The sequence below is a fragment of the Manihot esculenta genome, chromosome 13, assembly GCF_001659605.2.
Source record: "Manihot esculenta cultivar AM560-2 chromosome 13, M.esculenta_v8, whole genome shotgun sequence".
NCBI lineage: Eukaryota > Viridiplantae > Streptophyta > Magnoliopsida > Malpighiales > Euphorbiaceae > Manihot > Manihot esculenta.
Window position 1 is genome coordinate 18,102,507 of NC_035173.2, and position 13,202 is coordinate 18,115,708.

Sequence of the window (13,202 nt, forward strand, 5' to 3'; positions counted from 1 at the left end):
CACATGGTTTGACCAATGTGAAGAGAGCTTTGAAGAGTTAAAGAGAAGATTAACTTCAGCACCGGTGTTAGCTCTGCCTACTAGTGATGAAGACTTCACAGTGTTCTGTGATGCGTCCCGAGTGGGATTAGGTTGTGTGTTAATGCAGAATGACAGAGTAATAGCTTATGCTTCTAGACAGCTGAAGAAGCACGAGCTGAACTATCCAACACACGATCTTGAGATGGCAGCTGTTATCTTTGCACTCAAGATGTGGAGGCATTACCTCTATGGGGTGAAATGTGAGATCTTTACAGATCATAAGAGCCTACAGCACATCCTGAGTCAGAGGGAGTTAAATTTGAGGCAGAGACGGTGGGTGGAATTGCTTAGTGATTATGATTGCAAGATCCAGTATCATCCGGGAAAGGCAAATGTTGTAGCCGATGCCTTGAGCCGGAAATCATTAGGCAGTTTCTCCCACATTACAGCAGAAAGGAGGCCGGTGGTGAAGGACTTCTACAGGTTAGTTGAGGAAGGGCTACAGTTAGAGTTAACTGGTACAGGTGCTTTGATTGCACAGATGAAAGTTACACCCGTGTTTCTGAAGCAGGTGGCTCAGAAACAACATGAGGATCCAGAGTTGATCAAGATTGCCAGGACTGTTCAGTCAGGCAAGAGCGAAGAGTTCAGATTCGACAATCAAGGGATTCTCCGCTACGGGCATAGACTATGTGTACCAGACGACATCAGTTTGAAAGGAGACATTATGAGGGAAGCTCATAATGCGAGATATAGCATTCACCCTGGAGCCACCAAGATGTATCAAGATCTGAAGAGAGTGTATTGGTGGCCAGCAATGAAGAGAGAAGTGGCACAGTTTGTGTCAGCCTGCGAGATATGTCAAAGGGTGAAGCTAGAGCACCAGAAGCCGGCTGGAATGCTTAACCCACTGCCGATTCCAGAATGGAAATGGGAGAATATAGCCATGGATTTTGTAGTGGGGTTACCGGCGACGTCCAACAGACTAGACTCCATATGGGTGATTGTGGATAGACTGACTAAATCTGCTCACTTCATTCCTGTCAGGAGTGGCTACTCTGTGGACAAGCTAGCGCAGGTATATGTTGAGGAAGTTGTGAGGTTACATGGGGCTCCTGTTTCTATAGTGTCTGACAGAGGACCCCAGTTTACCTCCCGGTTTTGGCGAAGTCTGCAAGAGGCTATGGGCACAAGATTAGACTTCAGCACTGCTTTCCATCCACAGACTGACGGACAGTCAGAGAGGACCATCCAGACCATAGAAGATATGCTTCGAATGTGTGTGCTAGATTTTGGCGGATCTTGGAGGCAGCATCTACCCTTAGTGGAGTTTGCCTACAACAATAGCCAGCATGCTAGCATAGGGATGGCCCCATATGAAGCTTTGTATGGGAGGAAGTGCAGGTCACCAGTTTGTTGGGAAGAAGTTGGAGAAAGGTCCCTAGCAGGACCTGAGTTAGTAGAGATCACGAACAGGGTGGTGCCCATCATCAGAGAGAGGCTCAAGACTGCTGTTAGTCGGCAGAAGAGCTATGCAGACGTTCACAGAAAGCACATAGAGTTTGAGGAGGGGGATCTGGTCTTGTTGAAGGTGTCTCCAATGAAAGGGGTGGTTCGTTTTGGGAGGAAAGGTAAGCTGGCTCCGCGGTACATTGGACCTTTTGAGATTTTGCAGAAGGTCGAAAATATGTCGTATAAGCTTGATTTGCCTATATCTATGGAAAAAATCCATCCAGTCTTCCATGTTTCGATGCTCAGGAAGTTTGTGTCAGATCCGAGTAAGGTTCTCAGCGAACCAGATGTGGAGATCCTAGGTGATCTCACGTATGTAGAACAACCAGTGCGGATCATTGATACCCAGATCAAAAAGCTAAGGAACAAGGAGATCCCGATGGTGAAAGTCCTCTGGAACCACCATAACATCGAAGAGTGCACCTGGGAGACACGGGAGTCTATGCTCCAACAGTACCCCCATCTCTTTTGAGGTTAGTGTTAGCTTCTTTTGTTCTTTATGTGCTTTATGTTATGTTTTTACTCTGTTTTGAGTTAGAGAGGAACATTCGGGGATGAATGTTCTTAAGGGGGGGAGAATGTAATACCCGGCTAGACCCCGGTATCGGAATTCCTACGTTCCGGCGGATTTTCCGTTGGAAGGCGGGATTCGAGGATGTCGGAGCTTGCCCTAAGGGTATAAGAAGGCCGAGCTTGAGATAACAACTCTTGAAACCACCCCTGCCAACGAACCTGTTGGGATTATTCATGTAATTGCAGGAGGACCGAATGTTAATAAGGGTGACAATAAGAAGAATGCCAAAGATGTTCAACTCTTGAGTCAAACTCCAAATTTCAAAATTGATCAAGTTAGACGACTGAGTTTTTTTAATTTTATCCTTAAATATATTTGTGATTTATGGAAATGTTATAAAACTATGATGCATTCTTCAAACTTTGTTTGATAGAAAAATTAGAGATGTTGGATGGATGAAAGTGTGGAGACAAGAATAAAGGCCACAAAGTGAGTTCCGCTAGGCCATCCGGGTGTTAGTCCCACTAAAAGGCCACAAGGCCATCCAGACGTCGGTCCCGCATAATAAGGCATCTCATGCCCGGCGACAAAGCAACTTCAACCAGGCCATAATTTAGACATTGGACCGTGAAAATAGAAATAAACTCATAAAAGGCCATAGGACCATTCAGACATCGGTCATGTATAACGAGGCATCTCATGCCAGGTCACAAGGCAACTTCAGTCAAGCTATAATCTGGGCGTTGGATTGTGAAAATAGAAACAAACTCATAAAAGACCATAAGGCCATTCAAGCGCCGGTCTCGTATAACAAGGCATCACATGTTAGGCTACAAAGCAACTTCAGCCAGGCCATAATCCGGGCGATAGACTGTGAAAATAGAAACAAACTCATAAAAGGCCACAAGGCCATTCGGGCGTCGATCCCGTGTAACAAGGCATCTCATGTCAAGCCATAAAGCAACTTCAGCCAGGCTATAATCCAGGCGTTGGACTGTGGGGATAGAAACAAACTTATGATAGGCCACGAGGCAATCTCCGCTAGGTCATTCGAGCGTTAAACCCACTAAACAAGGCCACAAGGTAATTTTCGCCAGGCCATCCGGGTGTTGGAAATAAGGCCACAAGGTAAAAATACACCAAGCAGACCGACCGGGCGTAAGCCTCACTTCACAAGGTGTTCCTAAGGCATTTCATACTAGGTCATAAGGCAGGAATATGCTAAGCCGACCGACCGACCGGGTGTTAGCCTCGCTTCACATGATATTTCTAAGGCATTTCATATTACCACAAGGCATAAATATGCCAGGCTGACCAACCAGGTATTAGTTTTGCTTCACAAGATGTTCCTAAGGCATTTCATGCTAGAACACAAAGCAGAAATATGCCAGGCTGACCGACTGGGTGTTAGCCCCGCTTCACAAGATGTTCCTAAGGCATTTCATGCCAAACCACAAGGCGAGAATATGCCAGGCCAACCGACCAAGTGTTAGCCCCACTTCATAAGATGTTCCTAAGGCATCTCATATTGGACCACAAGGCGGTTATAGGCCAGACCAATTGAATGGGTGTTAGTCCCATTTTACGAAAAGTTTCTAAGGTATTTCATACCCAGGCCACAAGGCAGGTATGAGTCAGGTCATGTGATCGAGTATTGGTCCCATTTCATAGAAAGACTCTGAGGCATTTGTCGGTGCTCTTACAAACACTCCCGAAAATTCAAAACTTTTTGTGAAGGAAGAAGGCGCATTGTAAGTGAGAGAGACTTTTAAAAATTGGTGAGGACAAACTGCTAAGCGAACGAGTGGAGACTGCAATGAGGAAAAGGATCGAAAGCTCGTTAGGGTTGAAAAATGCTTGGAAACTCACCAAGGCAAGAAAATGTCCAGAAACTCACCAAGGTTGGAAAATGCCAAGGAGCTCGCAAGGGTTAGGAAATGCTCGGAAGCTCGCTAGGACTGGAAAATGCCCAAAAGACCCCCAAGGCTGGTTGGAGCTAGAGAAGGCCTGGAAACACGCTAGGGCTGAAAAATGTCAAAGAGCTCACAAGGATAGAAAATGCCCGAAATCTCGCCAAGACTGGAAAATACACGAAAACCCGAAAATGCTGGTTGGGGCAAGAAGCTGGACAGGGCTGAAAAAATGCTCGGAAGATTCTTAGGGCTAGTTAGGGCTAGAGAAAGCTTGAAAACTCATCAAAGTATTACTGCATCACTCGAATCAATTTTTGCTAGACAATATCTTAGACCTAACTGGTCAGCAAGGTAAGTAAGAAGAAAGCAAGGACATCATGCACTCAGCCCGCATAGAGGTTGACTTGGTTTGACGGACTAAACTAAGGCTGCACGGTTCCACTAGGGACAGTCAGTATGATTTACACTCTAAGATCGTGACATATTTCGTGACCAGACCACTAGGGAATGCAAAACGATGCGAGTATGAAAGGCCAACCTAAACAAGTCATGTGCCCCAGATAATTAAGATAACTATTATCTTCCAATAAAAAGAATCAAAGACTAGAGGGAATGTAATACCTGGCTAGACCCCGGTATCGGAATTCCTACGTTCCGGCGGATTTTCCGTTGGAAGGCGGGATTCGAGGATGTCGGAGCTTGCCCTAAGGGTATAAGAAAGGTTGTTAAGATGTTTTTAAGTGTTTTTATCATGTTTGCATGTTTTGAGTTAAGAAAATGGAGTTTTGAAATGAAAAAGCCAAGGAGACAAAAGCCAGGTTCGGCCGCCGAAGGTGAAGTTCGGCCGCCGAAAGTTGCATGGTTTTGCATGCACGTTAGGCCGCCGAAGGAAGAGTCGGTTGGTCACTACAAAAGCCCCTTTGCCCGAGACGTGAGTGTTAAACACTCTGTTTTTGGGTCAAAGGTAGGTTCAAGCTCTCCTTGGTGTGATTTCTCATGTTTTCCTCAAATCTTGCATGTTTTAACTTGATTTGAGTTTTGTTTTAGAGATTTGAGCAAAAGGAAGCAAAGTTGAGCACTTGGAGATTTTGATTGAGTTTTTCCCCATCTCCAAGCTTGGATCTTCAATCCTCTAGTTCGGCAAGAGGTAAGCATGGATCCTCACCTCCCCTTATGTTTAAAGCAAGTTTTAGAAGTTTTGGAGAAGTTTATAGCATGTTTTGGGGTATAAGCATGAGTTTGAGCATATGTTGCTCATATGCGTTTTGTTGTTGTTTTTGGGGCTTGAACTAGTTTTTAGGCCTCTATATGCATGAGATATGTTATATGTTAGTTCAGAAGTGTTGGTATGCATGTTATGGGTGTTTGATAGGATTTTGGAGGCTGAGAGCATGAGTTGTGCTCGGATTCTGCCTTTCTGGAGAATCCAGGTTCGGCCGCCGAAGCAAGGTTCGGCCGCCGAACCCCTTGTGGAGGCAGTTTCGGCTGCCAAACCTTGCCCCCGAAAGCTAGGCTTTTGGGTGAGAAAGGGGCTTTCGGCCGCCGAAAGAGGGAGTTCGGCCGCCGAAAGTGCATGAGTTTCGTCTCTGGACGAGACTTTCGGCCGCCGAAGGTGCCGCCGAACATGCATGAGTTTCGTCTCTGGAGAGAGGTTTCGGCCGCCGAAAGTGCCCAGTCCAGCCTTCTTTTGCCCATTTTTCCATGCATGCCTATGATGTTTTAGAGGGGTTTTGGGGAGATAGTAGGAGTTATGTTTAAGTAAGTTTGGTCCTCATTTGAGTCCACCTGTGTAGGTACGGACCCGAGAGACCAAGGAGGCCCACAGAGTTAGAGTTACAGAGACTGCTCAGCAGTTGACAGAGGTGAGTGGAACAGAACTTGATTTTAAAAGTTAAGAACTGTTTTAGCATGATTCATGCATCATTAATGCCATGTTTATGTAGGATGCTTTGCATTAGTATTCACCAAGTTGATGCATTGCATTATTACTTGTATATGTGGATTGGACCGAGGCGATCTCAATAGCCCATAAATCTGTCATTATTGTATGTCCTGTGTGAGCTCCTTTGGGGCCGGGCATTTACCTTGGATGAGTCCTGTGAGAGCCCTTATAGGGTCGGGCACCATGAGTAGTTAGTGAAAGACCTGTGTGAGCTCCTTTGGGGGCCGGGCACTGACAGAGGGAGTTTTGGGATCATGTCCAATCCGAGATGTGAAATCTTTGTGCAGTGCTGCATCATATGATAGCATGTTTTACATGTGATGTTTTTTATGATTCCGCTCACTGGGCTTTAGCAGCTCATCCCTCTCCCTAACCCCAATTTTTCAGGGCCTCAGAGAAGAGAAAGAGAAAGAGAAAGCAAGGGTAAAAGTATATGTAATAGTATAGAATAGTGGACATGAGAATGATGTACAGTACAGAGTTTATGTAATGTATAGAAATGATGTAATAGTAAGTTATGTATTGAGTTATAGAATTGTGCTTGGCCCTAGTGTATGTTTATCCCTTTGCACATGATTATTTTATGATTGAGATAATGTTGTTATGATGCGCTAGGCTTGGTGCATGGTAGTCTTTCTATCTCTGTAGTTACTGTATGGTACCATAGCAGGTATCACTCTTCGAGTGCATACAGACAGAGCATGCATAGTCCAGGCTTAGTTGATGAGAAAAGTTTCAGTGTTACAGAAAAGAAAAGATAGTCAAGCAATTTTAAAAAAAAAGAAGAGTAAGTAACAGTTTTAAGCTTAAGTATGATCATGTATGGGATTTATCAGGTACACAGAGTTGACAGTAGGCTTACTACGGGTCCCGGCGGCCCTAAACCGATCTGGATCCTAGTGCCGGTGATGGTCCGGTAAGCGGGCTGTTACAGGGAACATCTGATGTTACACAACAATCGCCCAAAGTAGGCATTGAGTTGTCACCATAAGATAGGACCAGATGGCAAAGGTTTGATAAACTAATATGCCGTCCCACCTGTACAAAGGAAGGCTCGGACAACTGTGGTGTCCAAAATTGAGAGAAAAGAAGACACGGGCTCTTCAGGTTGGTCTCAGGTCAGGTCGGCCTCAAGTCAGTTCAGTTCGTCATGACTTGCCCTCTCAATTATAAGGCTTGACTCCATAGAAAGTTACTGTTAACAACTACAATCTAGTAGATCCCATTTACGCTTGTAATCATGAGATTCCTGACAAATTAGTCGGTGAAATATCTTACTAATGAGCCAGCCGCATCATTGCCGGATTTTTAGAAAATAACCCCACCTTCTTACAGTATAAAAGCTAAGGTTCACAAAAAATAAAAGTATACAATTCTCTTATACAACTACTTTTGAAATAACCCGGCCCAAATTGACCCAAATAACTTTTGGACTCACTTCTCACTTGGCTCAAAATGGTTAACCCAAGTTATTTAGTAGTTTCGTACTAGCTATTATATACAATTCAGATTTGCCGTATTCCGTCGATGTGGGACAAAATCCCATAAGCAGGCAGCTGACTTTCACACTCTCTCCTACTAAATTTGCAACGTTCTTGTCGCAACTAAATCAGATACAATTGCTAAACCATATAATTCGGATTTGCCGTATTCCGCCGATGTGGTACGGAATTCCACAAGCAGGCAGCTGACTTTCACACTATCCCCTGCTAAATTTACTACGTCCTTGTCGCAACTAAATCAGATACAATTGCTAAACCGGAACCAGACCCTTGGGTATTGTGGTTCACTAGTACTTTGGGTGGCTCCACCTTTTCTCACACAAGTAGCTCTTTCCTCGCAGGTCCACTAACTCCACACAATTTGTCTGACCCAAGATAACTCCGATACTGTAACGACCCGAAAATCGGACCGCTACCGGCGCTAGGATCCGGGTCGACTTAAGGCCGCCGGGACCCGTAGCAAGCCTGTCATATAACCTGTAAACCTGTGTAATCCCCTACATGATCAACAACATGCATAAAATTTTAAAGCTTTTCTTTCATTCATTTCTCATACACCAACTCAACCTGAACATACATGTACATAGACATGATCATAATCATGATCCCTCTGTGGGATCTCATCAATGCCCCAACGGGCGATATAACATGAGATGAGTTGGTTTAAACATAAACATTATAAAACATTTCTATAGATCATGTATCAAAGGGATTACAATACTCATAGGGTCAAGCACATCTATAACCTCATAATACCTCATTACATAACATACTGAATTCTCTTACATTACATCATAATACAAATGTCATGTCCACAATCTAACTATTACATCAACATACGTCAAAAACTCTGGCTAACCTTCTGGTCTACCCTGTAAAACTTCATAAAACTTCTTTAAAACATATAAGGAGCTTAAGATCGGCCCTTACCTCTTGAAGATCGAGAGGAAGACGACCCAAACTTGGAGATCCACGAAAATGAGCTCCTGAGTTCCTAAAGCTCCAAAACTTGTTTCAAAAGTTCAAAATCTTCAATGCAAGCTTAAAACTCAAGAAAAATGGTGGGGATTTGAAGGAAAAACACTAGATCTGGGGAGAGGGAGGTCGGAAGCTAGCTGTGGCCGAAAATGGGGGAAAGCTCGCCTATTTCGGCTAAGTGACCCTTTTATAGTGGCTGGCCAGGCCACGTTCGGGGGCCGAAAGTGCTTCCGCATGCATGCCATGTTCTGCGGCCGAACTTGGCTTTCGGCGGCCGAACCTGAACTTCCCTCACTCATGCTTTCGGGGGCCTAACGTGCCTCCAAAACGCATGCATGTTCGGCGGCCGAACTTGACTTTCGGCGGCCGAACCTGGATTTTCCTCCAAAGACTTTTCATGCAAAAACTCATTTAATTTTCATACTTAAAACCATGAAATACCTTAAAACATTTTATGAAAACATGTTTCTACCCTACTAGAGGCTTCCGACATCCGAGATTCCACCGGACGGTAGGAATTCCGATACCGGAGTCTAGCCGGGTATTACATTCTCCCCCCTTAAGAACATTCGTCCCCGAATGTACCTCAACTAGCACACAAGCATGGCATAAAGCATAACATACATATATAGCACATAAACACATAGGTCTCTAACCTTAAAAGAGATGAGGGTACTGCTGGAGCATAGACTCCCGTGTCTCCCAAGTGCATTCCTCTAAATTGTGGTGGTTCCATAGGACTTTCACCATCGGGATTTCCTTGTTTCTTAACTTTCTGATCTGGGTGTCTATGATCCGCACTGGCTGTTCAACATAGGTGAGATCCTCTTGGACCTCCACATCAGGCTCACTAAGAACCTTGCTCGGATCTGACACAAATTTCCTCAACATTGAAACATGGAAAACCGGATGGATTCTTTCCATTGAAGCAGGTAAATCCAGCTTGTACGACACATTCCCAATCTTTTGCAAGATTTCAAAGGGTCCGATGTATCGTGGGGCTAGTTTACCTTTCTTCCCGAAGCGAACCACTCCTTTCATTGGAGACACCTTGAGCAATACCAGATCCCCCTCCTGAAACTCTAACTGTCTTCTGTGGATGTCTGGATAACTCTTCTGTCTGCTTGCAGCAGTCTTGATTCTCTCTCTGATTATGGGTACCACCCTGCTGGTGATCTCTACTAGCTCAGGCCCTGCCAAGGCCTTTTCTCCAACTTCCTCCCAGCAAGTAGGTGATCTGCACTTCCTTCCGTACAAAGCTTCATATGGAGCCATCCCGATGCTAGCATGATGGCTGTTATTGTAGGCAAACTCTACCAAAGGCAGATGCTGCCTCCAAGAACCACCAAGGTCCAGCACACACATTCTAAGCATATCCTCAATAGTCTGGATGGTCCTTTCTGACTGTCCATCAGTCTGGGGGTGGAAGGCAGTACTGAAATCCAACCTAGTACCCATGGCATTCTGCAGACTCCGCCAAAACCTGGAGGTGAACTGGGGCCCTCTATCTGACACTATCGAAACAGGAACCCCATGCAGCCTGACGATCTCATCTACGTACACCTGCGCCAACTTGTCCACAGAGTAGCCACTCCTGACAGGAATGAAGTGAGCAGATTTGGTGAGTCTGTCCACAATCACCCATATGGAGTCCACTCTGTTGGACGCCGCCGGTAACCCCACTATGAAGTCCATAACTATATTTTCCCATTTCCATTCTGGAATAGGTAGCGGGTTAAGCATTCCAGCCGGCTTCTGATGTTCCAGCTTCACCCTCTGACACACTTCGCAGGCTGACACGAACTGTGCCACTTCTTTCTTCATAGCTGGCCACCAATAAACCTTCTTTAGATCTTGATACATCTTGGTGGCTCCGGGGTGAATGTTGTATCTTGCATTATGAGCCTCCCTCATAATGTCTCCTTTTAGTCCTATGTCATCTGGTACACATAATCTGCTCCCATAGCGGAGGATCCCCTTGCTGTCGAATCTGAACTCACTATCATTGCCTGACTGAACAGTCCTGGCAATCTTCACTAACTCTGGGTCCTCATGCTGTTTCTGAGCCACCTGCTCCAGAAACACGGGTGCTACTCTCATCTGGGCCACCAAGGCACCTGTACCAGACAACTCCATCTGTAGACCTTCCTCAATAAGCTTGTAGAACTCCTTCACCACTGGCCTCCTCTCTGCCGATATGTGGGATAAACTACCGAGTGATTTCCGGCTTAAGGCGTCTGCCACAACATTCGCCTTACCCGGATGGTACTGAATCTTGCAATCATAGTCACTCAGCAGCTCCACCCATCTCCTCTGTCTCAAATTCAAATCTCTTTGACTCAGGATGTACTGCAGGCTTTTATGATCTGTGAAGATCTCACATTTTACCCCGTAGAGGTAGTGCCTCCACATCTTGAGTGCAAAGATTACTGCTGCCATCTCCAGGTCGTGTGTGGGGTAATTCAACTCGTGCTTCTTCAGCTGCCTAGAAGCATAAGCGATCACCCTCTCCTTCTGCATTAGTACACAACCCAGTCCCACACGGGACGCATCACAAAAGACTGTAAAGTCCTCATCACTAGATGGCAGAGCTAAAACTGGTGCTGAAGTCAACCTCTTCTTAAGCTCTTCAAAACTCTCTTCGCACTGGTCGGTCCACATAAATTTCTGATTCTTCCTGGTTAGTCTGGTCAGAGGAGCTGCTATTTTCGAGAAGTCCTGAACGAACCTCCTGTAGTAACCTGCCAAACCCAAGAAACTCCTGATCTCCGTCACTGAAGTGGGTCTAGGCCAGTTAGCCACAGTTTCTGTCTTCTTGGGGTCTACCTCTATACCACTCTCTGTCACTACATGCCCCAAGAACGAAATGCTTCTCAGCCAGAACTCACATTTAGAGAACTTGGCATACAAGCCATGTTCCCTCAAAGTCTGCAAGACCAACCGCAGATGATGGGCATGCTCCTCTGCATTCCTGGAATACACTAAGATATCATCTATGAAGACAATAACAAAGTGATCCAGGTACTGGCTAAACACTCTGTTCATGAGGTCCATGAATGCTGCAGGGGCGTTTGTTAACCCGAACGGCATTACAAGGAACTCAAAATGCCCATATCTGGTCCTGAAGGCTGTCTTCGGCACGTCTTCATCCCTTATCCTTAGCTGATGGTACCCCGATCTCAGATCTATTTTGGAGAAACAACCCGCTCCTGCTAGCTGGTCGAATAGATCATCGATCCTTGGCAGAGGGTACCTATTCTTGGTAGTGACTTTGTTCAACTGCCTGTAGTCGATACAAAGTCTAAGGGATCCATCCTTCTTCCTCACAAACAAGACCGGAGCACCCCAAGGCGAGGTACTCTGTCGGATGAAACCCTTTTCTACCAGCTCTTGCAACTGCTCTTTCAACTCCTTTAACTCTGCTGGGGCCATCCTGTAGGGAGGGATAGAGATCGGTCTAGTTCCAGGCACTAACTCTATCTCGAACTCTATCTCCCTAGCAGGTGGTAAACCTGGAAGCTCATCCGGAAAAACATCCTGAAACTCTCTGACAACTGGCACCGAGGCCGGCTCCCTGACCTGACTGTCTAGCTCTCTCACATGAGCTAAGTACCCCTGACATCCCTTCCTAAGCAACCTACGAGCCTGAAGAGCTGATATCAGACATCTAGGTGTGCCCCTCATGTCTCCTCTGAAGACGACCTCTGACCCGTTCTGATCTCTGAACCTGACTACCTTGTCCCTGCAGTCCAAGGTAGCACCATGGGTATATAGCCAATCCATCCCTAGAATGACGTCAAAGTCTGTCAAATCTAGAACCACAAGGTCGGCGGAGAGGCATCTTCCCTCAATAAAAACTGGACTGTACTGGCAGACTGACACTGCCACTGACGGGTCACACTTGGGTCCACTGACCCATAGGGGACACTCTAACCCAGAGATTATCAGACCCAACCTCTCAACGGCTCTCGGAGCAATAAATGAATGAGATGCACCCGGGTCCATTAATGCATACACATCAGAACACCCAATGACGAGATTACCTGACACCACGGTGTTGGATGTGTTAGCCTCCTGCTGAGTCATGGTGAAGATCCTGGCTGAAGCTGATGGACCTTCACCTCGGGAACCAGAAGAAGAGGCTGCCCCTCTCCCTCTACCTCTGCCACTGCCCTGAGTTGTGGCTGGAGCTGCTGGCTGTGCCACACTACCAGAAGCCGTCTGCTGGGGCTGGCCCATAAAAGGTGCTCTAGGACAATCCCGAGCCATGTGTCCCTCCTGTCCACATCTGAAACATGTATTAGTCCCAGCTCGACACACTCCCCTGTGCGGTCTTCCACATCTCTGGCATTCTGTACCATCTGAGCCTGAGCTCGAGCCACCGCCAAATCCCAGACCGGATTTCAACTTGTTCCAAAACTTATTCTTCTTCGACTTTCTGGTGGTGTTATCCCACCTCTTCTTTTGTAACAGCCCGGAAACCGAACTGCCACCGGCACTAGGATCCAGATCGACTTAAGGTCGCCGGGACCCGTAGTAAGCCTGCTATCCTGTCTGTATACCTGTGAAATCCCATACATGATCATACATTTGCTGTAAAAACATAAAACTTTTCTTCCTTCCAAGGCCTAACCTGTGCATGCACACTCTCTGTTCTATACTAATCCCTACTAGAGCTCCTCATGGCTCTAGGCGGATCAAACTCAGAATGTTAAGCCTGGTTTTGCTCATAAACATACAACAATAAATGTAAACATAAACTGATCATATGAGAAGAACAAGGGATGACAACTCTTATAGTCAAGCACCATTCTATACAC